The sequence below is a fragment of the Anthonomus grandis genome, chromosome 4, assembly GCF_022605725.1.
Source record: "Anthonomus grandis grandis chromosome 4, icAntGran1.3, whole genome shotgun sequence".
In the NCBI taxonomy this organism is placed as follows: domain Eukaryota; kingdom Metazoa; phylum Arthropoda; class Insecta; order Coleoptera; family Curculionidae; genus Anthonomus; species Anthonomus grandis.
Genome location: NC_065549.1, coordinates 19595962 through 19621807, shown reverse-complemented (window position 1 = coordinate 19621807; position 25846 = coordinate 19595962). Strand labels below are relative to the sequence as shown.

Here is a 25846-nt window from a genome sequence, read left to right as displayed (position 1 = left end):
CTCTGCAGCAACAATATTGAGCGATATGGCGCAACTCCACGAAACTAGCAATAAATTCATACACGACCAGTTTAGTTGAAAACTATCGCTCGCAATGGACGTTGATTCTCTAGCAGCGGCGGCTTGTAGCGCTTTTGTTATCTTAAGCCAAAAACAAAAGAAAAGAAACAGACGTATTTGGGTACGATCCTTTTTACCAAGACGAAAACATTCTTCATTGTGTTATGAATTGGACGATCTTTTATTTAAAAACTTTACTCGAATGTCCCGAAGTGATTTTGAAATTCTTTTAAATAAAGTCAGCCCACTAATTACGAAGCAGACGACCAATATTAGAGACCCAATTTCTGCATCGACGAAACTTGCCTTAACCCTCCGATTTTTGGCTACTGGAGATTCCTACAAAAGTTTAATGTATCTGTTTCGAATTTCTGATTCTTGCATTGCACTGTTTGTACCTACGGTATGCAGAGCTATTGCAGATGTTCTTCGTGGATATATAAAGGTAAGTTGGTATATTTTCATTGTTGTTAACTTTTAAGTAGTCGCGTGCGCGAATTCTCTCTAATCAAGTCTATCATGCGACTAGACAAAAAATCGAAAATCAATATGAAATCTTTTTTTAGGTTTTTTTTAATTTTTTATTTCAATATATTACCATCACATATACACAAATAATAAAAATTCTTGTTAAAAATAAATGATTGTACCAAAAAAAAAAACCCGCATGCACGCCTGGCACCTCGCTCTCGCAGTGGAAGCGAGACGTTAAGCCAAAAAATAAATATGTGAAAGCGAGATACAAAATAAAATTGACTTAAATTTCAATGTTCAGCGGATATTCGGCAATTCGTCTCGGCGACATTAAGCAATACAGAATATATGGAGCAATATTGCCGAAATAATTGCCGTATTTTAATAAACTTGCTAGATGTTGCTCCATTAATTGCTCCAGATTGATCAATTGAGTGGCCGAGCAATAATTGCCGTGTAAATGCGGCTTTAGACTAAGTGTTTGAAAACCCTATCAAAGCCTCTCGTTAAAATAGGATCGTATGATATTGCAACGAAAGTTGTTTATTTTCATGCTTTTGAAATGTGCTTGAGTTTTTAAGATTAACTTTAAACCTATGTCTTCTAATTAGTTTATTAATAATCTTATCGTCTTTTAATTGTTGCTTTTTCTTTATTAAATCTGCTAGTACTTAGAGGAAATGAAACAAAATTTGTAGAACAACTCAAGTTGTTCAATTATTTTATAACATTTGCTTTTATCGAACACGGCAAAAACATCAACATATCTTAACCAAACTCCTGGAAAGTATTGGAATGTATTGTTTGCATTTAACTCAAAACGGTTCTTGAAGAGCTCTGCTAGGAAGGAAGAAAGGCAATTACCCATGGCTGTACCTTCCAGTTGTTCATAGCATGAGTTCAGATATAGGTAAAATATTTTGTGACATGCAAAGGTTTGTTAATTTAATTATTTCTTGGACATTATCGAAACCACTACTTTCCAGAATTTTAATCAGATATTCCAAAATGTTCGACAAGTCATTAATATTTTCAGGTGGTGTTATAAACTTTCCTTTTTAAATACATCCAAAGGAAAAAATTTCGTGGTGGTAGGTCTGACGACCGTGCGGGCCATTCAATTGCACCACGCCTGCCAATCCACATCCCTGGAAACCGTTTATTAAGCCACTCTCGAACTGCGTAGTGAAGGGAACTCCATCTTATTGGAAATACCAATTATTTTCGATTAGTATTCAACACCATTTTCATCTATATGATATATTGTATTTTAGAGAAGGTCTAAATACATTTTTCCAGTTAAATTTTCTTCCAAAAAAAATGGTCTAATGATTTCGTTACCATAAATTCCTGCCCATATATTCATTTTTCCAGGATGATTTCTGAGTATGATCCTCTCGAAAAAGATGTGGATTTTTATCCTCCCAGTATCTACAGTTATGCCGATTTATTAGTCCATTTAGAAAAAATTTTTACTTGTCACTGAAGCAGATGTTCTTTACCAAATGGGAGTCAATTCGCTGGCACATAAGTTCTCAATATTCAATTCTCTTATCAAAATCGTTTTCTCGAGAGACTTTTTTTTTCAAAATTTTGTGTACAGAACCTGTTGAAATATTAGTTAACTCTGCAACTTTGAGGATAGATAATGTTGTATCCATTGCCAATTGTCCCAGTACCTCATTTTGGCATGCTTCATTAACAACTCTTTTCTCAGGACACTTTTTATTGCAGATCTCGTTTCCCCAAAGTTCCTTACTAATTGTAGTACATATTTATGGCCTACGTTCTTGTCTGGATGTCTGTCATTAAATGTCTTGGCGGTTATGCGCACCGATCTTCAGTGCCAAAAAGAAAAATAATTTCTATTCTTTCGGCTAGTGTATACACAATTTTAAATTATTCGCACTTCTGAATTTTTAACTGAGCGTCAGAATGACAATTTTAACAAAAATAAACTAGTTTTTAAACGTATTAAAAATGCTAGTTACTGCAGTGTTATTCTTGAACCTGTAATAAAATAAATACGCCACATATTATACTGCGAAAAATTTTGGCAAGAATTTTAAACTGTTTATTACCATACCTTATTACTGGTAAATCGCTTTAACTTGCATCAATTTTTTTGGCGAAGTAAGATAGAAATTTTTTTATCATTTGAAATAAGTATAACACTATGGGGCAACCATTTGACCCACCAGAGTTTAAGTTTATAAAATGTCTTTTATAACCACACATTTTTGTTTACTATTTTCTTATACGTCAGCCGATTTTGTCTTTTTCCTTTTGGTTATATAGGAGATTGTACGCCCTTTAAAATGATGTATCACACTTAGGGTAGCCATTTGAAATACAAAAGTTTGAAGTTAATAAAATATCTATTATTTCCAGAAATTTTTGGTCACTATTCGCTGGTACGTCAACCGGTTTAATTTTTTTTGACACTTTTGAATAGACATTTTAATGCTGCTTACAATGATGTGTCACACGATGGAATTCCCATTTGACATAGCAAAGTGAGGTAAACTGGAGGTGAATAGGTGATTGACAGAGTCAAATATAAAATTAAACGCCATATATCTAAATTGACGTATTTTTTAAAGAAGTTATTAAGAATAGTTCTTTTTGAAATGAAAGCACTGCATAATGAAAAATATAACTTTGATGCAGATATATTTGAGGAGTTTTACATTTTTTACATTTTTGGAGAACAGTATAGCCTGATCTGTCCAATTTTTATTTTCCCTACAAAGAAGTAGACAACAAAAAAAAAGGAAAAGAGAAAAAAACATGTACGCGCTAATATTAATGGCTAATACACCAAAATATAATAATATAAACAAAATAAAAGAATAAAATACATTTTTTTTATTTTTTAATTAATTTGTAACATTTGTAACATACTATAATAAAATATAAAAATTTGTACACCCTCCATAAAAGATTAATAAAAATATATAAAAACTTTTATTTGCAATTTGGTTTTTTATTTGTAGCTAATAGCTAAGCAGTAAGAGAATATTTTAGGAAAAAATCATTAAAATTTGCAACTAAACACAAATTCTAAACAGGCATACATATATTTAAAAATAAGATTAATAATATGAACTAGTGGGTTCAAGAGGTACTCATGCAAATGTTAAATAATTTTAGTGCTTAATTTATCTAAACCAGTTACTTTTTTAATTTTTTATATGTACAAATATTTTAATTTTGTTTCCTGGTCTTGATTGCGATATGGATTTCCAACCTACTACGAGTGATCTCTGTTCTACCAATAATATAGATCTCAAATCACGTGTTTGTGATTTTTAAGCTGACTACGTTGCTAGTAGCGAGTCTGAAAGCAATAGCGAATACGACCAGGATGAAGAAACTCTAAATCATGAAGTTCAAGAGTGTACTTAAGCTCAATGGGAAGATATGACCGACGACGAAAAGGAAAAAATATAGCTAATAAAAGTTAATGAAAAAGAAATAAAAATCAAGTGATCAGAAATGTCGGATTTTCTCGAAATAAAACTTAAAACGTCACGTTCCACGTGCAGCAAGAAAGCTAGAAAAGCCATATGTTTATCACAAATGTACTTAAAATCTAAGAACAGGTTCTGCAGTACTTTTAATGAAGATATTAGAAAAGAGTTATTTTCTAGCTTTTGTAAGAAAATGACATGGAATGAACGGGTTTGTGGCTGATCATGTAAGTTGTAAGTCTTGAATCATCATCTACCTATAGCAACGAAAGAAAATGAAGGTAGTAGACGACGTTATTCCATGGTTTATAAGCTCCATAATGGTAAGCTGAATAAAAGATAATAAGTTTAACATGAACGAGTCGAGAGAGAATTAAATAAAAAGCAAAGAATATAAACTGTCATCATGTCATCTATTCTGTTGAATCATCAATCGTTTTTTTAACGAAATTCCTAAACATTCGTCTTACTATGCAACAAAGAATATTAAGAAATTATATTTAGAATAGCAATATAATACATTAAAACAACCGCATAACTTTTATGAAGAAAAAAAGATATTCTTTGGATTCATATTTTCAAAAACGTTTAAACCAAGGAACCTAATCTTATTTTTCTTCCAGAAGGATCATTGTGATATGTGTAAGTATGAAAATACAAACTTTGATGAGCAAATATGGAAAAAACACATTGATGATAAAGAAGAAAAAGAACATTCTAACGATAAGATTAAAGCACTTAACAATGAATGTAGTTTATTATGTATGGATCTTCAAGCAGTGAAAATCGCTCCTGCACCAATATTTATTATGTCTAAGCTAAGGTCTAACAATTTATAATTCCACTGGACATCAATCTGCATGCAACGGGTTTACGGAAATTGATTCTGGACTACAAGCCTCCACATGTATATCATGTCTGAGTGATTACTTAAAAAGGCATTGTTTAAAACATAATTTACCTATCATAATCTCTTCTGATATGCATATTTTAAACCAGCAAAAAACATTTGATCAAATGTCCTTCTAAATTTTGCAATTACGCCTAAGATATACATTTCCAAAGAAGATCTTCCTAAGGAAAATACTCAAATGGAATGCGATTTGGTATATACATAGTTGTATTGAGAGAAAATTAAAAAATAGGATAATTGAATATAGTGATTATACGTTACGTTACCTATTACTATTTTACTACATTACTATACTATAGAGTTTAACAAAAGCTGTGTTCAAGTTTTTCATTAATTGTAAATTCTTGTTACTCTACCCTTTAATCAGGCGTTAGTAATAAAAAATATTACACTAGCGACACGATGACACGACATCTTTAATTTAAGGTAGTAAAGAAGCGCTTGTGGATAGCTTTCTTTTCCGATCAAGTGGACAGGTGATACTCCTTCACTCAACTGATTAATTTGTTTAGGACATAATCAAAATGTCAATAGAACAGTGCAAGTCTTTAATGACCCTTATTAAGAGAAACATATCAATAGAACTGGAGATAAGTACAGGTAGAAGCAAAAGTTATATTCATAGGATACTTAAGACTAACAGATTCCATCCTAACAAACTACACCTCATGCAGAATGCGTTACATGAAGATGATTACGACAGAGGAATGTACTTCTTGAATTATTTGAAACGTAAATGTTTTTGATGATGCCTATCTATACCCTCGACAACTTCCGGCAGCTCTTAATAAATTTTTTTACTCATGAGGTAAATATGTGACCGTGGATCTTTGTCTCCTGTCCCCTGTGCTACTTTTTTGTTATTATTTTTTTATTTTTTACTGGAATTATGACTAATTATAATACGGAGAAATAATTAAATACTGAGCAAATGAAATAAATAGAGAGTAAATTAGATACGGAAATTAAATATTAAATACAGAGAAATAATTTATAGTAGAAATTATTAAGTATAATATTATAGAAGACGAAAACACATTGTGATGCACATGTGAATAAGCACACAAACATTATGAGACATTTTTGTGGGATAGCTAAAGTGTCAGCTGATCATACCCGAAAGTTTATAAAACGTCATACATGGTTTTGGAAAGTGCCAAATTTGGGTTTACCCCCAAATTTACCGAGAGAACCATAGTACGAAATCTTAAAATTAGTTTTAGCTAGAAAGTTGTGATGGTAAGTATATCTGATCTAGGGTCCGGTAAAGGTAAAGAGACGTCTAAAAAACGATTTTTTTTTTTAATTTTTACATAGAATGTTGAGTTTGAACGTTTTATTGATAAAAAAGTGAGGATGAAGTAAAAAAATGCAAAATATTAAAAATTATAAAGGTAGAGCTTACGTATAATGCACAATTTCAGCCCGCTTAACTGCACTCTATTAGCGACTAACCATCACGTTGATCACTATATACGCTATTAATTCAAATTTAAAGCCTTAATTAACCAAATTCTATAACTTAGAATAATTTACATTTCTTTAGGTCATAAACAAAAATTTCTACAGGCGAATTAGGAATATCAAATATGTAAATACGGATTAATTCATAAATAAACAAAGACTGTCAAATGTCACGTCAACAAAATATTATGTTATTATTTATTGGGTGTTTGTGCCGATAATTCCTCTTTTCCTAACTATTATCCCAGTCCCTAAATAGGACTCAAACGACTACCTAACCCACTAGCGCCAACCCAAGGTTCCAATCCCTTTTTGCAATCCTAACTCCACATGTGCGCCAACCACATAGTCCCATGTGCATATATTATGATCATGGGTATGTACCGTTATCAACTGTCAGTACTGAATTTACCGGACGTCGCTCCGATATTTATTTCAGTTTACTGATTCAGTACTGAATGACGTCATAAATGCGTCAGTGACGTCATTAATCTTTACTGGATTGACTGGGGATAAAAGCTATTGTAGGTACAGTAAAATAGTGCGGGAATGTCAAAACTGTCAGAAGTGTTGTTGATTTCTTGAATCTTCTTGTTTACGTTGTGGGAATTATTTTCCAGTTCAAAACATAAATTGTTCAAAATAAAAGCTATGGCTATGAACCCCAATAATGTAGCAGCCATGATAGTGGCAAACACCGTTTCCGTTTTATTATTAACTGATGATGAGGAAGATGAACTGGACCAAGAAGACTTTTATATTGCCCAATTACAGGCTTAAGGACAGGCCTGTATTCGCGTTCCAAATTATTTGGAAAACGTGATAAACCTATATTCCGAAGAGCAATTTAGGATGCAGTTCAGGTACCTAGGTACAAATTCAAAAGATAATATTATAGTATATTACATTACTAGTGAAGAAAGTGATATTTTTCACTCAAGTGGTGATGTTTTTGAAATTCACACGAGTGTATGAAATTTACTTTTTTCATGAGTAATGTAGGTAAATACATAATTTTTCCTAAGACCACAAATTTGCGCTCTTTAGCCCTTTACATTTTTTAGAAAACTCGTAAATGTGCACATACTGCACTGCAGAAAGCAAAAGGCACAAAAGTACATGTGTATTTTACTTTCTCACAGGAAATACGTTTGTTCGAAAGTTTTATAGGCTAGGTTTTATAGTTTATGTTGTGGTTGTGAAAACAGTGCTGAAAACTGTTCCTTTTTTGGAGCAAAACAGCACGCTGTATAAAATCGAAACGACAAATTACAGTAAAATCAGCACAGTACAATCCTGTACTGACAGTTGAAAACGGTACATACCCTATATAAATAAACAAATACTTACCTATAATGAGACATGACAGAAAATTACGAGAATCGTACTAGTACAAAAGCACGAACTTATAAATATACCTGGACTGCAAATTCAATGAAAAGTAAATGACCACTACTAAGGGGCCGCCATTTTGCGTGATTGTGTCCTTTCGATGTTGGTCACTCTGACAAATTTTAATTGTGCCAACTGTAGGGAAACAAAACAATTAAAGTTTTTGAGAGGTTATGTTTACAAAAATACAAAATAGAAAGTTACATATAGGTAAGAATTTAAGATAGTTGCGTTAGGTCTGTGATTTTTCTGGTACTTCTTTAAGAATTTCGTTAAAAGTTATGAAAGAAAGTAATCCTCACCTATAATGAGACAAAGTTTCAATCAACTTGGAATAGATGCGTGCACTTTAAAATATTTGTTTTATCATTCTGATAATCTTGAATCTTATAAATCCTAATACCATGAAAATCATAATATTCATTTAAATTTTTGCTTACTTAACAAATTCAGTTAAAAACACTTATTTTCTTTCTATTTTTACTATTACGAGTTTAACTTTCCTTCCATATACAGTGTTTCCACATTAATAGATACAACCATATATAAGAATCAAAATATAGATGATTTTATGAGGGTTTGTAATTATAAAGGGTTTTTATAGGAAAAATATATTATTCTGTCAACAACTTAATATATTATTCTAATATAAACAACACATACGGTCAATTCACAATAATTCGGTTTTGAGAACTTACTTAACCAAATACCTTTAAATAAAGATGGTGATACATTATTCACGTATTAAATAAGGAGAAAGATACATCGCCTGTTCCAGACGACATACCCAAGCGTCGTTTACAAATCGTCAAAAAGTAGGCAATCCGCTATACTCACGTCAAATGTCAACTTCATTACCGTTATTTAATATATTTTTTGTTGGCAACACTAAAAATTTTCAGAGTGACCAACATCAAAAGGACACAACCACTATAAAAATGGCGGCCACCATGCAGTGGTAATTTTTGGGTATCGTGGCCATATGCATTAGCAGTCCAGGTATATTTTTAAGTTCGTGTACAAAAGCCACTCCCAATAAATAATAAAATAATAGTTGTTCACGTAAGTGAGATTTGACAGTCTCTTTTATTTATGAATTAATCCGTATTTAGTATTTACATATTTGATATTCCTGATTTGCGTCTGGAAATTTGTGTATATGACCTAAAGAAGTGATGTAAATCCTTCTAAGTTACAGAATTTGGTTACTTAGGGCTTTAAATTTAAATTAATAGCATATAATAATCAACGTGGGGTCAATCAAGGTCAACGTGATGGCTAGTCGCAAATAGAGTATAGTTAAGCCGGGTGTAATTGTAAATTATACGTAAGTAGAAAATCCTTTATAATTTTTAAAATTTTGCATTTTTTTACTTCATCCTCACTTTTTTATCAATAAAATGTTCAAAGTCAACATTCTATATAAAAATTTTCAAAAAAAAATCGTTTTTTAGACGTCTCTTTAACTTGACTGACGGAATGGTATATTCACCAAGTTTGAGGCAACTAGATCACTTTTTCACAAGTTTGTCTTTTTTGTCCGAAGAAATACTATTAGAGATTTAAAAAAACAGCTCTAACAATAAAAATATAAATTTTTAAATATATGAATACTGCTTATTTAGGAATAATGATAATAAACGAGTTATTTACATTGAGAAGAAACATCAGATCTGCATTTGATGCGCAAACGGTGTTATTTAGACCATAATAAATTTATCGCATGAAGACGACCTAAAAATGCCCTTGTTTGTATCTCTCTAAACCGAATCACACGATTCACCTTTTAACCCATCATAATTTGTTTAAATAATTCGATGAAGTGCTTGCTTCTGCTAACGGTCTAGGTTTTGCAGTAGTTGGGTTTTTCTTCTATGTAAACACAGATTAATTTTTTGCATTAAGCATGCCTGAAAAAATGTTTACTTATATTAAACACGTGAAGAAAATGATTATAAAAAATTTCAAATAGTTGAATATTTTCGGTGCAGTTTGACAACATCGAGCTGGAATCGCCTGCCCGTCTACCCTCTCCGCCCCGCTTCACGCCATTCACTATGCCGTTTCCTCGAATCTCGAACCTGTTCTGTGTCCGTCTTTGTCTTTCTTTGGATTCACCTCTTGCCGCCTGGCCGCCTCCGGTTGTTTTGTTCTCTTTCTATCGTAGCAGCGCACCACGAATCAACGAGATTCGAAATGGAGTATGAATTGCTAGCAAGAGTCTGATCAAAATCCAATATTTTTGTTTGAATATGTAATGAAACGTATTATTTTATTTTTTTGGTTAAAAGGCCACACATGCTGGTATGTTGTTACTAGCGTCATTATCACGGGTATGTTGTAGATGTATGAATATTAATGATATTGTAGTCTCCCATACTTGACCCTCATCGAATTCATTTTCTCTGTTATATTCGCTGTAGTTCGCCTTATCTTTATCACAGAAATAATTGAACAAAAACATTCGATTGCGGGCAAAGTCTAGCCAACAGTCAACAAAACAAAACGTCAAATGAGCGATTAGAATAGGTCTATGTTTGTACGGTTATATACGGGTTACGAGGAGAGTGAGAAAGCAAGATAATTTATTAATTATGTAGGTATATACACTTTTGATGTGGTAGATTGGTTTAATACTGGATTTAATTTAGTTTTAAATAGATCTAAGCATTAAGATTGTTGCAGCTGCCTTGCCATTTGATGGTATTTCAATATTTCTATATTATAATTTAACATCGTAGATTTATATACAAGATCCTGTCAGATTGTAGGTGGTAGTCGAAAGCCGTATCGTATCAACGACGATCTGATTCAGCCGGTTCAGATATCTTAAAATACTTTGTTCCTCTCTCATCAGATTTTAAGATTTATTGGTTGGAGAGGCACTTGAAACAGTTTTGCCGCCATTTTAGAATTTTAAATTCAATGAGTATGGTAATTATCCGCGTTTCGAGAGCGTACGAACTGCACACTACTGCGACTTGGTAGATAAAATCGATAGATAGATACGCTTTAATGAGTCTTGATGATCGCTATGTTTTAATTTAACTGTTTGCTTTGTAATTTTTATCGCTTTTTTATCTTTAATTCATTGCAAAATAGATTATGGATAATCAAGCGCATAAAACACAAACATATAGAGAAGTGGTGGTTGCTTAAAAACTGATAGAAATTCTTCTGACAAATCAACTAGTGTCCTCTCGCTTGGCAACGGAAACTGTTGTAACCAACTTGACAGTTTGACGTGCCTAATTGGACCAATGAAAATGGTAGAAAGGCGTGGCCATATTAAGGCGGGAAATCAAATTTCATTTAATAAGAGAAAAAACCTTTTTGATTAGGTGTTTGCATCAGATATTGATCAGAATAAAAATAAAACTTTTCAGCTTTATTTTACATATCTAAATGAGTTAATTCACTGCAATAATCAATTAACAATAGTGTACTACGTATCACCAAATACAAATCAAAATAAAAACAATGTTTTTCTTTAATCCTTTTATTATTTAATTAAAATGATATACAATAATTTATTATAACAGACATTAAACAAATTAGAATTAATCTAAAAATGTTTAAAAGTATTTGTTAGCACTGAACTACATTAATTTTAAACAGATTAAAAAAGGTTGTCAAGATTTTTTTTATCATACATCCAAAGGCATTACCATTCGGTTAATAATATCCTTATTTTATTAACACATATATTCAATAGAGGATAAATTATCCTTATTTAATATGTAAAATTTATTGTATTTTACTTGTACCTGTTTACTAAAAAAAATTAAACATATTTTAAAAATTAATTAAAAATTCTATAATAGAGTATTATCTAAAGAAACAATATATCTATCTACAAAACAAAAGAAACATATATCACTTACATAGTATATATTTGTTGATCTTTCATGATACTAACAACATATCTTGGAACTATAATATTAAAATAAGAGTTTCTTTTTATTTTATGTAATATTTTTATTAATTAATTAATATTAAAATAATTAAAAGAAAAAGAAACTGTTGAAAAACAGAGGGTGTAACAAAAACATTAGTTCTGATCCATTCCCGGTGCTCAGGTCTCTTAGTATCTATACCTATATCTCGTCTCAGTGAACACAGGAAGTGGTATGATACGAACATGAAATAAATTAAAAAAATAGACAGTGCAAACCTTATGAATCAATTCACTAAATGATTCATGTGAAAAAAAGATAAAATAAGTGTTTAAATAAATATGCATTATAGTGTAAAGCCAGCAGTATCAGCATTATTAAAACGTGTGGACAGAACTGATCAGAAGAAATTCTATAGCTCAAAGTCTTAATAAAATTTACATTGCATATATCTCTCCATGTTTTTCTTGTTATGGGAACTAAAGGAAATTAAAAAAAATATTTTATTGCCAGAAACCTGGAATTGCTGCAAATATTGAAAGAGATTGCTCCCGATATTAAAAGAGAACTTTTTAGAAAAAAAAAATTATTAATTTAAAATAGCAATTCCAGCCCACGCTTTCAGCATCCATTGAAATGCAAAACAAACTCAAATGATAGGACAATGACAAATGATGTTCTATCAGTCAATGTCAAGTGTCAACAACTATGCGTCATTTCTGTCTGCTCCCTGTCAATTTTGACAAGCGAGATGGCCAACAATACGATTCTGATTTTCACCATAGAAGCTTCATACATCGATGGTAATTTAGCAATAAGTAAAGTTTAAGATATTTATTCCAAACCAAATGGTAAAAATTATTGATTTTACGATTGGGATGGTATTTAGTAAAGGTTTTAAATCGATGTTTACAATAAAATTAGAATATTCTCAGCCCAATCATCATTATTTATTATTTTAAATTACTATTGAACAACGAACAAGTAACATTTTAGGATTAAAGTAGGTGTTCAAATAAGCCACTGTTTTCTCGCACGTACAACATACATTGTCTCATTACTGCTTGATAGGTAATTGTGTTAACAGCTTCTATAACAGAGTGGGTACCTGTACTCAGCTCTCCTTCAATTTCATATGACCCACAGAATACAAAATTTTTGAGCAAACATTTAAAACAATCAAGCGGTTTTATGTAAGGAGATCTAGCAGTCTATATCAGTCTGGGAACAGTATTCCCAGGCCTATCCACTTGCTGGGAAATTCGTTATTTAAAAATTCTGTAATAATACATCCATTATAAATGTCGAAGCTCCGGGGCCGTCTTGGTAGAAATACAAGTTTTGCAGCGTAGCTACTGGAAGCTCCATAAGTTTCCGCTACGTTAGTTTATAAGGGGTTCAAATATCTCTCGGGATTTTAGTTCTCATTAAAAAAGGCCCAATCGAGTTGGTACCCACAATACCTAATCAAACGTTAAATCCAAATCTATCTTGGTGCCTAACTTGACGAACTATCCGTGGATTCATCCGACCAAAAACGATTTTCCGATTAAATAGTCCACAGGCTCACTGACAAAAGAACTTTTAATGAAAAGGTTTGTATCTCATTATTTTTTAGACTATTGACAAAATGTCATTCTTTTAACTGCATTGCCATTCTGGAATCCCTGGTAGGGCCTTCACGATAGAGGTGGTATTTATGACGTTTTAACATAGCCTTCGCCGTTAACCGCGCAAGATCTATTGTACCTTTAATTTGATGTAAAGACGTACGATGTGTCTCAACCATGGCTTTGCATTATCACATTTTTTCTGTTTTCGTCTGGAATTTTGGTTTTTGTTTACGTGAGCAAAACTTCCATAAGCTACAAAGTTGTCTTTGAGACACCTAAACATAACTCTAGGTTGTCGTGTTGTTATTACGATATTTATTTAAATCCATTTCTTCAGCTTGGACTTCATTTTGGGGGAATAAAATACTCCAATATATCGTATTTTTCATAATGTGGAAAATTATTCATTTTGAAACTGACAACTGTTAGGTAATTGAAACAGTTATCGAAAATCACTATAAGGAAATTGAATAGATATATCAAAGCCTACTGCCACAAAATCTTAAATTTGATAATTTTATTACTTATAATACATGTTTTAAATGATTAAAGACCATTTCTAAAGGGGAATTTGAAAGTGTAAAAATTTGATATGGCGCTAATAAGAAAAACAAAAGTTTGGCCTCATTCAACATATTTCTTAGCCCTAACTTATTTCTTACCTCCACCCTGAAAATTTCAGTATTGTATCTTTTATAATAAACAAGATATAAAGGATTTTATAAAACTTTTGTTTTCCCTGTAGATCCGTTACTATTCCGAGTTCAAACAAAGAGTACAATAAAACCCACCAAACATTCAAACCTGTACACGACCCAATTTGAATGGCAATCTGAAAATTGTATCATACAGATGAAATAATACTGTTTACCAGTTCAATGAAATCGGTTAAATCATAGCATCTCGAAGAGCCCCTTTATTCCGTCGTTGTTATTACTAAGCCTCTTCGGTTCACTAGTTGTTACAAAGTATGGTGGTTGTAGTATCGATAAGATAAGATAATGATACTTGACACGTGTGTTTGATAAGTGTTAAATATCGGTATGTCTAATTTTAGAGGGCAGAATGAAGGAATTGGCGCTGCTTAGGTAACTGCGATCAAATCGCTGCCAAATTTCATAATTTGCCATTACGATTACAGCCCAATCGTCCGAGAGTCCTAACTCGGTAAGTAGAACCGTTATGAAAATAAACCATTTCTCTATTTGATTTCCCAGTTCTTTTTTTCGAATTCCATAAAACAAATTTTAAAATACGTTTAAACAAGAATATGCACGCGTCCTATTTTTGTCCGAACCGAATTCGGAAGACATTTAATGTGCTACCCTTAGACTCTCTCAGAGACGTCGTAACGTATGTACTATACTATCTTATATATTACAACTTGGAATATATAAACTTTGATGCTATGACCGATAGTCGATAAAACGTATTAATGGCGATCAGTTTCTATAAGACAAGAAAATTACAAGTTTTCCTTTACTCTTATAGTCGTTTGTGTGTCTTTTTTTGATATAGTTAATGGATTTTTTGTGTTTTTCTCAATCGGTAACTATGTTTGGTAGTCGAAATCCGTGCCATAGTTGATGACCAATTTGTCGCAATTTTTATTCTCATTAATATTTTCCACCATAATCACTCACAAAAACGACCAATTGATGAGATATTTTCTGATCCGATCGAAGTAACAGTTATCGCATACGATTGACACGCGTTTTTTGTCATGTGATTGTCTAAAATATGTATGATAAAGATATAAATAAGAACGACTGTGAGAGGGTCTTAACGATATAAGATACGTAACTGATAAAAACAGAACCAATATAGCCGATTGACCGAGTTATTTTCCCTTTAAAAGTTGAGAGAAAAATTTCTTTATATACTAAAACGAATATCAATGAGGTACGTCTGCTTCATCGTATCGGAACCTACGATTCGTTTCTGCGCACAAGTTATCCATTTATGGCTAAGTCTATATATTGAAATGGTTAATGGTTAAATGGTTTATATCAATTGAAATAGTTAAAGACCATTTCTAAAGGAGAATTTGAAAATGCAAAAATTCAATATGGCGCTAACAAGAAAAAAAAATTGGCCTTATTCTTTCTCGGCAACATATTTCTTACCTCTAGCTCATTTCTTACCCTCACCCTGAGTCCCTGAAAATTTCGGTATTGTATCTTTTATAATAAACAACATATAAACGATTTTATAAAACGTTTTTTTTTTTTTTTTTTTTTCCTGTAGACTTTGCTTCTAGGGTCTTTCTTTCGCAATTTTGATTGGCCCTATTCCTCGAGCTGAGATAAAGATAAACATTGGACTACATTTCGTCATTCCCGGCAGAAAGTCAGTAAACATAAAATGCGTAAAACATATTTTTTCCGGTTAGGAAAAGCAAAAGAGCTTCTTTTTCTTGTTTAATTATAAATTTAAATTTACATGTTAAATCAATTTGATTTTATAGCGTTTGTTAATGTCAAACATCCCCGGATTTCTCTGAAGCAATGATGTCAAATGCTTATAGAAATGGCAAAAAAACACACTTTATAATATCATAAAAATTTGTCACTTATTTTGATAGACGCAAAACAATACTATTCCTTTTAAATAAAATATGGAGCACTCTTTTTCATAAAATATGATAAGATATTTTTATGGAAATTAAATATTTTATAATTATTATAGATTCCTTAATAGGTTTTTATTATTCTACGTTTATGACGACGGTTGGCTCTTGATATGATGTTATGACAATATCGGTATTTGTGAAAAGATCCCTTTTTTTTCGAAAAAAGAACTTTTTTTTCCATGGTGCGGCACAAACGGCACAAGTTTTTACTATCGTAATAGTTCACAAAAACACTCAAATGCGTCTTTTTTCAAACTAAAGAAAACAAAAGCGGAATGTAAACACAAAGCAATTTTTTTTTGCTTTGAAGATGTTATTTTTACGCTTAGAAAAACATCTGTTTCTACTTTTTATTTTTAATCCAAAATCTAGCATCAATAATTTAAATTAACATCATTATATATGTTGATATATAGCTGAAAATTTCCTCTTTTGAAAATGCGTGTAAACTTGACAACAGAGAATCGATGAATATGTTTGTTAACAAAACAGCTTGAACTCAACCAAAGTTGTTGTTTACTAATCTAGCTTTTCAATGTTCTACATTTTGACCAGTAAAAGAATAATCTGACAATTGGCGTCGATGCTATATTTGATTTGCTATATCTGTTTTTTGAAACTTCGTTTCCATTGATGTTCTGTTAAGTTTAAAGTGTTAATTAACAGTAACATTTAAACCACAAAATAACGATAAATTTTTTTTTTAATTTTAATCTTTTGTTCATCATAAAATTTCAGTTTGATACAAAAAAAATCAAAACAAACAATATTGACGTAAGTACATCTCAAACCGCTGGTGCGCGCGTGGTTTGCATAAAAAATTATTATCAATGTGTTTAGCAGCTCATCACCGCTAAATTTAACGTCTACGTTGTCCCCACAGTCAGTCACCAAATTTATTCCGAGAAATGTCGATCTTCTTCGGATTCGGATTCGCCCGCTCTCTCCAGACCTGCGTTCTAATTTTACTTTGACACTGGCGTCGCAATTACGCTATTCATATTGTTTTTTTTTCTAGGTTAAGATTGCTGCCAACTAAAAAATACAGTGTGTACATTTGAAAAGTTACCACCTGTGAACAATAGTTCACATTGTAAAAATCTTTAGTGAGAAGGGGAATTGAGCGAGACTTTTAAAGTTTTAAAGGTCTTTTAATCGGCTAGGTTCTGCTGTTTTATTAAAAAAAAAGATCGTGGCTAAGAAATTTTCATTGAAATATTGAGGTTTAGAATCTAAATATACAGTCTCTGCTTGTGTCCCAATAGTCTTTTAATCATTACTTGGTAAACCATAATTAAATTTTTTAAATTATTTATGGTCTTTACATAGGAACAAGTTTTCCGACGAAAGGCATCGGAGTCGAAAGTTTTTGAAAATTTAGAGATGCTGGTTCCAGATAAGTAATGCTAAACGTAACAGGCATCGTGGAATTTGGGATAAAGCCACAACATTTGGGGTGCTGTGAAAGCCCACTGGCAAAAAAAAAATTCTTAAACTAAAATTCCTGTAGGTTCTATTCGGAAAGTCACCAAAAACGACAAACTCAGATACTAGATGATCCTATGACTAAAACTTAAATAAAATTTCGTAATTTGCTACAGAGCAAATCCTTTACCTTTCTCAGATGAATGTACTTTTTTTAAATTGAAACAAAACTATCGATATTGGTTTGGTGAAAACCTTTATTAGGTTTGGGGACATATATTAGTACTAAGTAAAAAACGGTTAAGGTAGTATTTCAGACGAGACTGTGATATATTATTAATGATATTCTTAATGTTTCACCCAATTTATTAACGGCAATCTAATTGCAAATGTGTATTAAAATATGTTGGACGAGACAGCGAATCGCCTAATTACAAGATCGTTTACTTCGCTAATTACTATCTTCTAGTATTGAAGTTGTAGAAATCAGAGATCAATACGGCCACCCTTTAGTTAATGCAGGTTCAAAACTGCTCTAGACAATTGGCTATCTACGCAGAGTTTTTGCCATTTTTCGCTTACGTATAAAACTGCGCAGTTTTCCTGCGCCAATTTTAAATTACTGAAAAATCAGAGACCAATACGGCCACCCTTTAATTGATGCAAGTTGAAAACTGCTCTAGACAATTGCCTGCCTACGCAGAGTTTTAGCCATTTTTCGCTTACGTATAAAACTGCGTAGTTTTTCTGCGCCAACTTTAAATTATTGACTAAGCTCCTCTATAAGATACTGTTTTAAAATTTAAAATCCGCTCTTTCATTTTTTCTTTCTTTGTCTCTTTCAAAAATTTAAACCAATTTTCAGAATGTTGATACAAGGTGTGACGTTGTACAAGCACTATAATTACGACCAAAAGACCAAATTTAATTAATTAAACCCCTAATTTGGTAACGAGTATATATCCGTGACATGATTGATATTCTAAATGTTTAACCCTATTTATTAACGCCAATCTAATTGCAGATGTTTATTTAAATGTTTTACGAGACAGTCGATCGCCTAATTACGTACTGAAGTTGAAGAAAATTTGAAATCAATATGGTCGCTCTCTAATTAATGGAGGTCTTTTACACTTTCGGCACTCCGCACAACGCAGCATTCATTCATACGGGAGTTAAATAATTTATTACTTTTCTTGTTTGTTAATAAATATTACTTATTAGAGTCATAATTTTTTTTGATCGTAGGCTTGTTACTAACTTTCATCTGAATATTCAGATAATAATCGAGCACGAATCGACCAAATGTAAAAATTAAGAACGTGAAATGTAAGGTATTAAAAGATGTATAAAACAAACTCCATCCCAGTTCTATCCTTTAAGCGAAAGTTTAGGAAGGAGGAAGGATACTCCTGAGGTAATTAACCGTTCAAAACTATGTGCTCGTGACAATCGGTTGCCTGCGCAGCGCTTTAGTGATTTTACCCTTTACTTATATGTATTTTTTCGTCGACCTTAAATTACTCATTAAGATACTGTTTTTAAATTTATAATTCTTCCTTTCGCTTCTTCACAGTCTTTTTAGAAAATATAAACGAATTTTCAGAATGTTAAGAACAGAGTGTGACTACAAGGTTCTACAAGCTCTACACGACCGAAAGATATATATAAAACTAAAACTGAGTAACTTATACTGTTCTCTAAATATCCTTAGCCTTTGCTTTAGTGTAAAAAAATAATTTAAAAAAATGTTTTCAAATGTATTTTTATAAAAAAAAAATATTTCTGCTAATACCGTGCCCTATTTCGAAATTTGGAACGTGGTCACATTTCAAACACCCTCACAATTATTATGATGATCACATAATCATAAAGCGAAATCCTTTTTACATATTCTTTGCCTCTCGATTATCCGTATTCTACTAGCATTTCTTTTCATAAGAATCACCTTGAAAAGGCCAAAACAAGAATGAGTAAAACGAAGAGAGAAATGCCAGAAAGAGAAAGGAACAGAGGAGATTCCGATACAAAAACCTGTTACTCAAAACACCAATGATTGCGACTACATGGCTTTTGCCGATGACGATCCCTAGCCAGTCGTTTTCTACACGGTGTTTCATCGGTTAGGAGAATCCATTCTAACCTCACTTGAACGGGGAAAAATTGTACTATGTTGCAGTGGCGTAATTGTACTAGGTATAGATTTAGTACTTGTTTCTTGATTCCGCTTGCATCCACCAAAGAGCTTCTACACCGAATAATATTGTGATGGAAATAGCCCTGACAAAAATCGACGTCTCATATTCAAGTATTCAAAAATATTGACTCTTAAATTGAAGAGTGAAATATCGTCTGTGAGCCTGCAATTTCTCCTAACTAAATTTTACCCGATTTTTCACAACAGCCAAAAAACTGATATTGTGTTAGTTTATTAAAATTCTCCAAATTTTTGCTGCTCACAGTGTTTTTATAAAAGGGTTTTTTAAGTAATTTATTTTAACTTTGATAAAAAAATTTTTGTAAGTTTTTATTTTAAGATAGGATTTATTGATATGAAAAAACAGACAGATAGGATAATTTGAAACAAAAGAATAAAGGGTATAAAATAAAATTACTCTCTAAAAAATCAAAAGTTTTATTTCCAAAATAACTAAGAGAGCCAAAAAATATTGGATGGCATTCATTATAGACGACTTCTTCTACATTAAAAAATATTGTGCTTTTAATAACGAAACTCAAAAAACAAACTTATAACTATCAGACCTATAAATGAGAGAGACTATCATAAAACTGATGGACATCTCGTGGCAAAACACTTTTTAACTCTTGCAAGTGTTTAAATTTACTTGCAGGAATTTTACATTGTTGAGTATGCATCTTGGGATATTCCATTATTACCTCAAGATTTTTCGGCCTCACCGGCAAAGTTTGCCATTCACCATCAAAATCTGTTTTAATCTGAATTAGATTATCGTATTTTATGCACTTTATGTCAGTAACTTTAGGATCATCTGCAGATTTTCCTGGGCGTATGCCATGGAAGAATACCTTAAATGGCCTGCTAGCGAATAGTTTCTAAAAAAACTAAAATCCAACTCGACCGCTTAAAGTTTAAAAGAGCATTCGCCATTATGTTGTTTCTATTTTGATACGTACATCCGTCCGAATAAATAATGATGGGAACGTTTGTTAAAACACATTTTTTTTCTAAATAGTCCATGAAACAAAAGTAGACGCTTTCAACTCGCTGTTTTGGTCTTCAGAAAACCAATAGCAACACGTTTGTTTTGTTGTCACAATTCCTTTAGCCCTCCAAGGGTCGATACCTGTCCCGAGTGCGACCTGTATAAAGTGGATTTGAGAAATGCTGCCAACCCCGTACAAAAAAAGGACGTGGAATTGAAACAAAAATTACATCATAAGAAAGCAGAAGCTGCACAAAAAATGATGAGCAATAATTGCAAAATTAGAAGAGTCTCCTTGTATAATTTCTTTTGATTTACAAAAATAGTTCTATATACCTTCATTGACACACACTCAGATGTATTACAGTCGCCAATTAGCTTGTGTGAACTTTGGTATACACCATGAAGATAAGGGAACGGGATTCTTTTACCTTTGGGATCAAACTACTGGAAAACGTGGTTGCAACGAAATAGGTGCTTGTATTTTTGACTTTCTGACAAATCAACTAAATTCATTGGTTGTATGGTCTGACAACTGCGGAGGTCAAAATAAAAATCAAGGAATCTTAGCAGTCTATATTACTCTTGTTGCCAAAGGAGTTTTTGATGAAATTCTGCACAAATTCCCACAAACAGGACATACGTTCCTGTCTTGTGATAGGGACTTCGGACTAATCGAAATAGTAAGAAGAAAGAAGAAGCCCGAAGTTCCACGTGATTTAATCAAAATAATTACGAGCGCCAGACAAAACAATCCCTTTACAGTCAAGCACACGGGAAATTTCATTGCCTGGATGTCATTGGCAAAAGAGACTCTACAAACTGATAATCTTGGAATATCGCAGGTTGTAATGATTAAAATAGATGCAAATCTGTTACAAGAGGGTTCTATTGAAGTAAAAACTAACTACTCTGATTTAGCACCATACTGCAAAGTGAATATTTTTAAGGCACATACTACCATAGAGTATTTTAAAGACCTAGCTGTAAAATTTTCTGATTCAAATCCTAAAAAAGCATGGCCTGTTGCAAAAATCAAAGAAATTAGGAATATGGTACCTTATCTAAAGCCGAAGAACCAAGTTTTTTATGAAGAGCTTATACAAAAGATGAGTGAACACGCAAACTAACGTTCGAATGTGTTATTATTTAAAATAGTTCAGTTTTAAAAAGAGTTTAGAAGTTACTTTGAGTTTGAAATAATATTGGTACTTGGGCCGTTTTGACATTAAATTTGAAAAATAAAACTGTTTTTTATAAAATTTGTACATTTTGTATTTGACACTTTAATTTTGCCTGTCCCGAACATAATAAAAACGGTTAATACAAAAGGATTGGTTTTAATTTATGTTGTTTTAAAACGTTTTGTCGCTACTGTAAAATTTGTGAAATGGCACTTGGGTTCTTTTGCATATGTCACTCTTCAATTCTCCTTATTGTTTCAGAAGCCTCTGGACACCCACAAAACGCGTTTTTATTTGGAAGGCTTATTATTGAAAAAAAGTTTCTGTCATTAATAAAAGTTATAAAGTTTTTTATTCATTTATAGTATTAATTAAGTTATTAATACCACTAATCAAAACTCTTTATTTTTACTCTCGACACGTGTTTCGCTAACGATGTTAACATCTTCTGAAGATTAAAACTGTGTTTTTAGTGTGTTATTAAAGCTGTAGTTTTAATTCTTCTACTGAAGATGCTAACATCGTTAGCGAAACACGTGTCGAGAGTAAAAATAAAGAGTTTTGGTTAGTGGTAAAACTGTCTCGAAATTTTATTTAAATATTGTTATAGGCAGATATGTGCTTGTTAAAAAATTGTTAGTAGTGGCCACATAAAGTATTCCTCAAAAAGATGAAAGAGCAGAAGAATCTATATTGTTAAGACCTGCTCAATTGCAATCAACATAAGTAAATATTAAATAATTTTTACTTGTCAATAGAATTATAGCTTTATTGCAGGTATTGTTTATTATTTACCTAATCATACATCAGGGTTACAATAATTAAATACTACAGTCCCCAGAAATATCTGAAAAAAAAACCGAAGAGGTAATTTTTTATTTTGAGGGAGATTTTTTCTGCATGAATTTTACTTTTGTGTCTTTAATTAAATCAAAAATCCAACCCTTAAATATTTGGAAAATTTTATTAGAAAAAGGGGTAGTATCGTTTTAAATATCTTTTATCTCTTTAATATTATAAGAAAGATATATCAGTCTTGTATATTAAAATTCACAGGTGTCATTAAAAGATATTTTATACCAATGTTTTCTAAAAATCTTTGGGCATATAGTGGCAATCTGAATATTTTATGATGATTTAAAATGAGTCACCAACTATTTTTTTTAAATAAAAATATTTCTATTCTTATAAATTCTAATAGTACGCAGGATATTTTACAAAGAGCTACTTGCTTAAAATCTGTTGAAAATATATTTTTAACGTAGAATAGAAGTTAATACTGTTATTCAGTCCTGGTTTTTTATGGCTATTTCTATAAACATATCATATTTTTATAAAGTTGTAATATTATAAATATTATACATTCTTTATGCCTTCATATAAATACATGGAGAGGTTTTTTAAATTTATATATTTTAAATAAATCTGCCGTATTTTATAGTGATGAGAATGAAACTATTCGAAGTATGGAAATTGTGAAGCATGTCAAATTTGGTAACGAAATTCTCAAAATAAGGTATAATTTTAAAAACTTTGATATGAGTATGTTTCTTCATAAAAAAAACCGTTTTACCAATTATAGTCAAGTAAAAAATACCATAATAGGAAGGAAAATATTTGACGTTCAACATCAAATATTTTTCTTTCTTTCTTTATATATTAAGTTAATATACAGGGTGTTTCAGAACTATGGGATCAACCTTCTAGGGGTTGTTCAGTGCAACAGTAGAATCCATTTGAGTATAGGAACCCATGTCTGGAAATGTGTTACTACGCCACTACAGCCCTAAGACGCGTTTAAATTTAGAAAAAATATTAATTACCTAAATAGGATCTGATGCATTTATTTTTACCTTTTGTATATGATACCATCACAACAATTGTTCAAAATGTCTTCCTCCAACCTCAATACACCGATTTAAACGCCGCACATGATTTTGGCGGACTACACTAAAAATTTGATCCTCATTTTTCCAGAGTTTCGTAGACTAAAGACTTTACATGTCCCCCACAAGAAAAAATCAAGCGATGTTAAATCGGGTGACCTAGGACGCCAAGAAACTGCTCCACCTCTGGCAATCCAACGGTACCCAAACCGCTGAGCCAAATACTCGCGTACCTGTACAGCAAAGTGAGCCGGCGCTCCATCATGCTGAAACCACATTTGCTTCTAACGTTTAGTGGAACATTTTCAAGGAGTTCTGGGAGAACTTCCTCCAAGAAACGCAGATAAATAGGTCCTGTTAGCCGTTCCGATAGAAGGTATGGCCCAATTAAATAATCATCAACAATGCCTGCCCATACGTTGACAGACCAATGATTCTGATGTTTTCTTGGAAAAATTGCATAAGGATTTTCTTCGTCCCAAACATGGCTATTCCTACTATTAAAAATACCGTCTCTTGTGAAAGAGGCTTCATCGGTTCACAAAACATCGTAAAAAATTTGGTTGTGCAATGATGTGATCCAGAAGCCATCGACAAAATTGAACTCTAGGATGATAATCGGCTGCAGTCATACCTTGAACTTTCTGGAAGTGGTAAGGATGGAGTTGTTGCTCGTGTAGTACCCGCCAGACAGAAGCGTTACTCGTATTCATATTCTTAGCGACGTCACGTGTGCTATTTGATGGTTCATCGGCAACTCGCTGAAGCACCTCTTCTTCAAATTCGACCGTTCTTACGGTTCGAGCAACACCAGTCTCATGCATCTTTTTGTATCCAGGATGCTGTCGTTCGGGATAACGTTCATGAAACAACCGCGATACTGCTCGTGCATTGCAGTTTGTTGCTTCGTATGCCAAATGCATATCCGCCAATTCTCGATTGGTAAAGTTTTCCATTAGCAATAAATGTTTAAAAATTGTAAGCTATAAAATTTTTAAACATAACAATGAGAATTGACATTGATAAGCGTTGATTTTAAACAATTGTGGTTATGGTATCATGTACAAAAGGTAAAAATAAATGCAGCAAATCCTATTTAGGTATAGTGTAGATGATTTCAATTCGAACACCTTACAAATTGGAGTACGGTCAATATACTAAATTCACGCATTGAAACAAATAGTAAAATATATAATGAGCGGTCCTCGTATATTTAAAGACATTTGATCGCTGGAAATTCCTAAACCCGTTCAACGAGAAATTTTGTCAGAGAGAGGTAGGCTAAGTCCCCAGCAATGACGTGTAAAAGACGAAGACAAAAGATTACTACCGGCGCTTGGGGTTTGAATTGTGGACGGGCCGGGCCTATACGATAAATTTTACATGGGCCTGGTGCCAGTGGCGTTTTATGTTTTATTTCTGGTTTAGAATTAGGTGTCTTAAGAGTGTGTTGGTCGCGTGTCGTAATTTTATAAATTAATTTGTTGTTACCGTTGTGGTCTTTGTTTTTGTTGTTGCTTTTGTCGTTATTAATACTGTTGTTATCACTGTTTTTAAATACTTTTTATCTAACAATTTAAAATGCCATTGTGGAGACCTTAATGTTTCTGATAATGAAATGGACAATTTGGAAGTTAATTCCGACTTGGCGCAATCGGAATTTTTAAATAAAGACTTACATGTTCAAACCCAGAGAGTTGTTTTAAATATTTTCAATTGCCTAAAAAACGAAATGCTCGGGGCCTCACAAAACGACATTTTAAAAAGAGTTTGTGAGCTGACTAAACTTGCCCGTACTACCATCTCCACAGTGATAAAAGCCGGAGACGTCATCGATCATTCTGTAAAGAAAAATATTTTTTACAATCCTTCTGTGGCACGCCTATGCTTTACAAAGAAGATACCGCTAATGACCCGAGTTTTAGTTTTTCTGCTGTTCGGATTGAGTTCATATGGACTATAATTAATATTTTTTAGAAATTTTTACGCGTCTTAGGGCCGTAGTGGCGTAGTGACACATTTCCGGACATGGGTTGCTATACTCAAATGGATTCTACTGTTGCACTGAACAACCCGTAGAAGTTTGATCCCATAGTTCTGAAACACCCTGTACAAATGATGATTTGTGAAAGTCCGTGGAAGTCAATGGAGGTTGCAGCGAATGAAGAAGCCAAAATTGTGATAAGGAAGGGAATATAGATGATAATGGAATACATACCTTGCATTACTCGAAACGCTCATACAATGTG

General features: G+C 32.3%; 1 long non-coding RNA gene across 2 annotated transcripts; it reads left to right on the top strand.

Moving 5' to 3' along the window:
* Positions 1-10185: 10185 nt before the first annotated feature.
* Positions 10186-18511, top strand: LOC126735114 (uncharacterized). Of its 2 annotated transcripts, XR_007660325.1 has the most exons (3): positions 10188-10372; positions 14343-14452; positions 18367-18511. It is a non-coding gene; the product is annotated as an uncharacterized LOC126735114 (long non-coding RNA). The 2 variants fall into 2 exon arrangements; XR_007660326.1 differs by lacking the exon at positions 18367-18511 and having other exon boundaries at positions 10186-10372; positions 14343-14456.
* The last annotated feature ends 7335 nt before the right edge of the window (positions 18512-25846 follow it).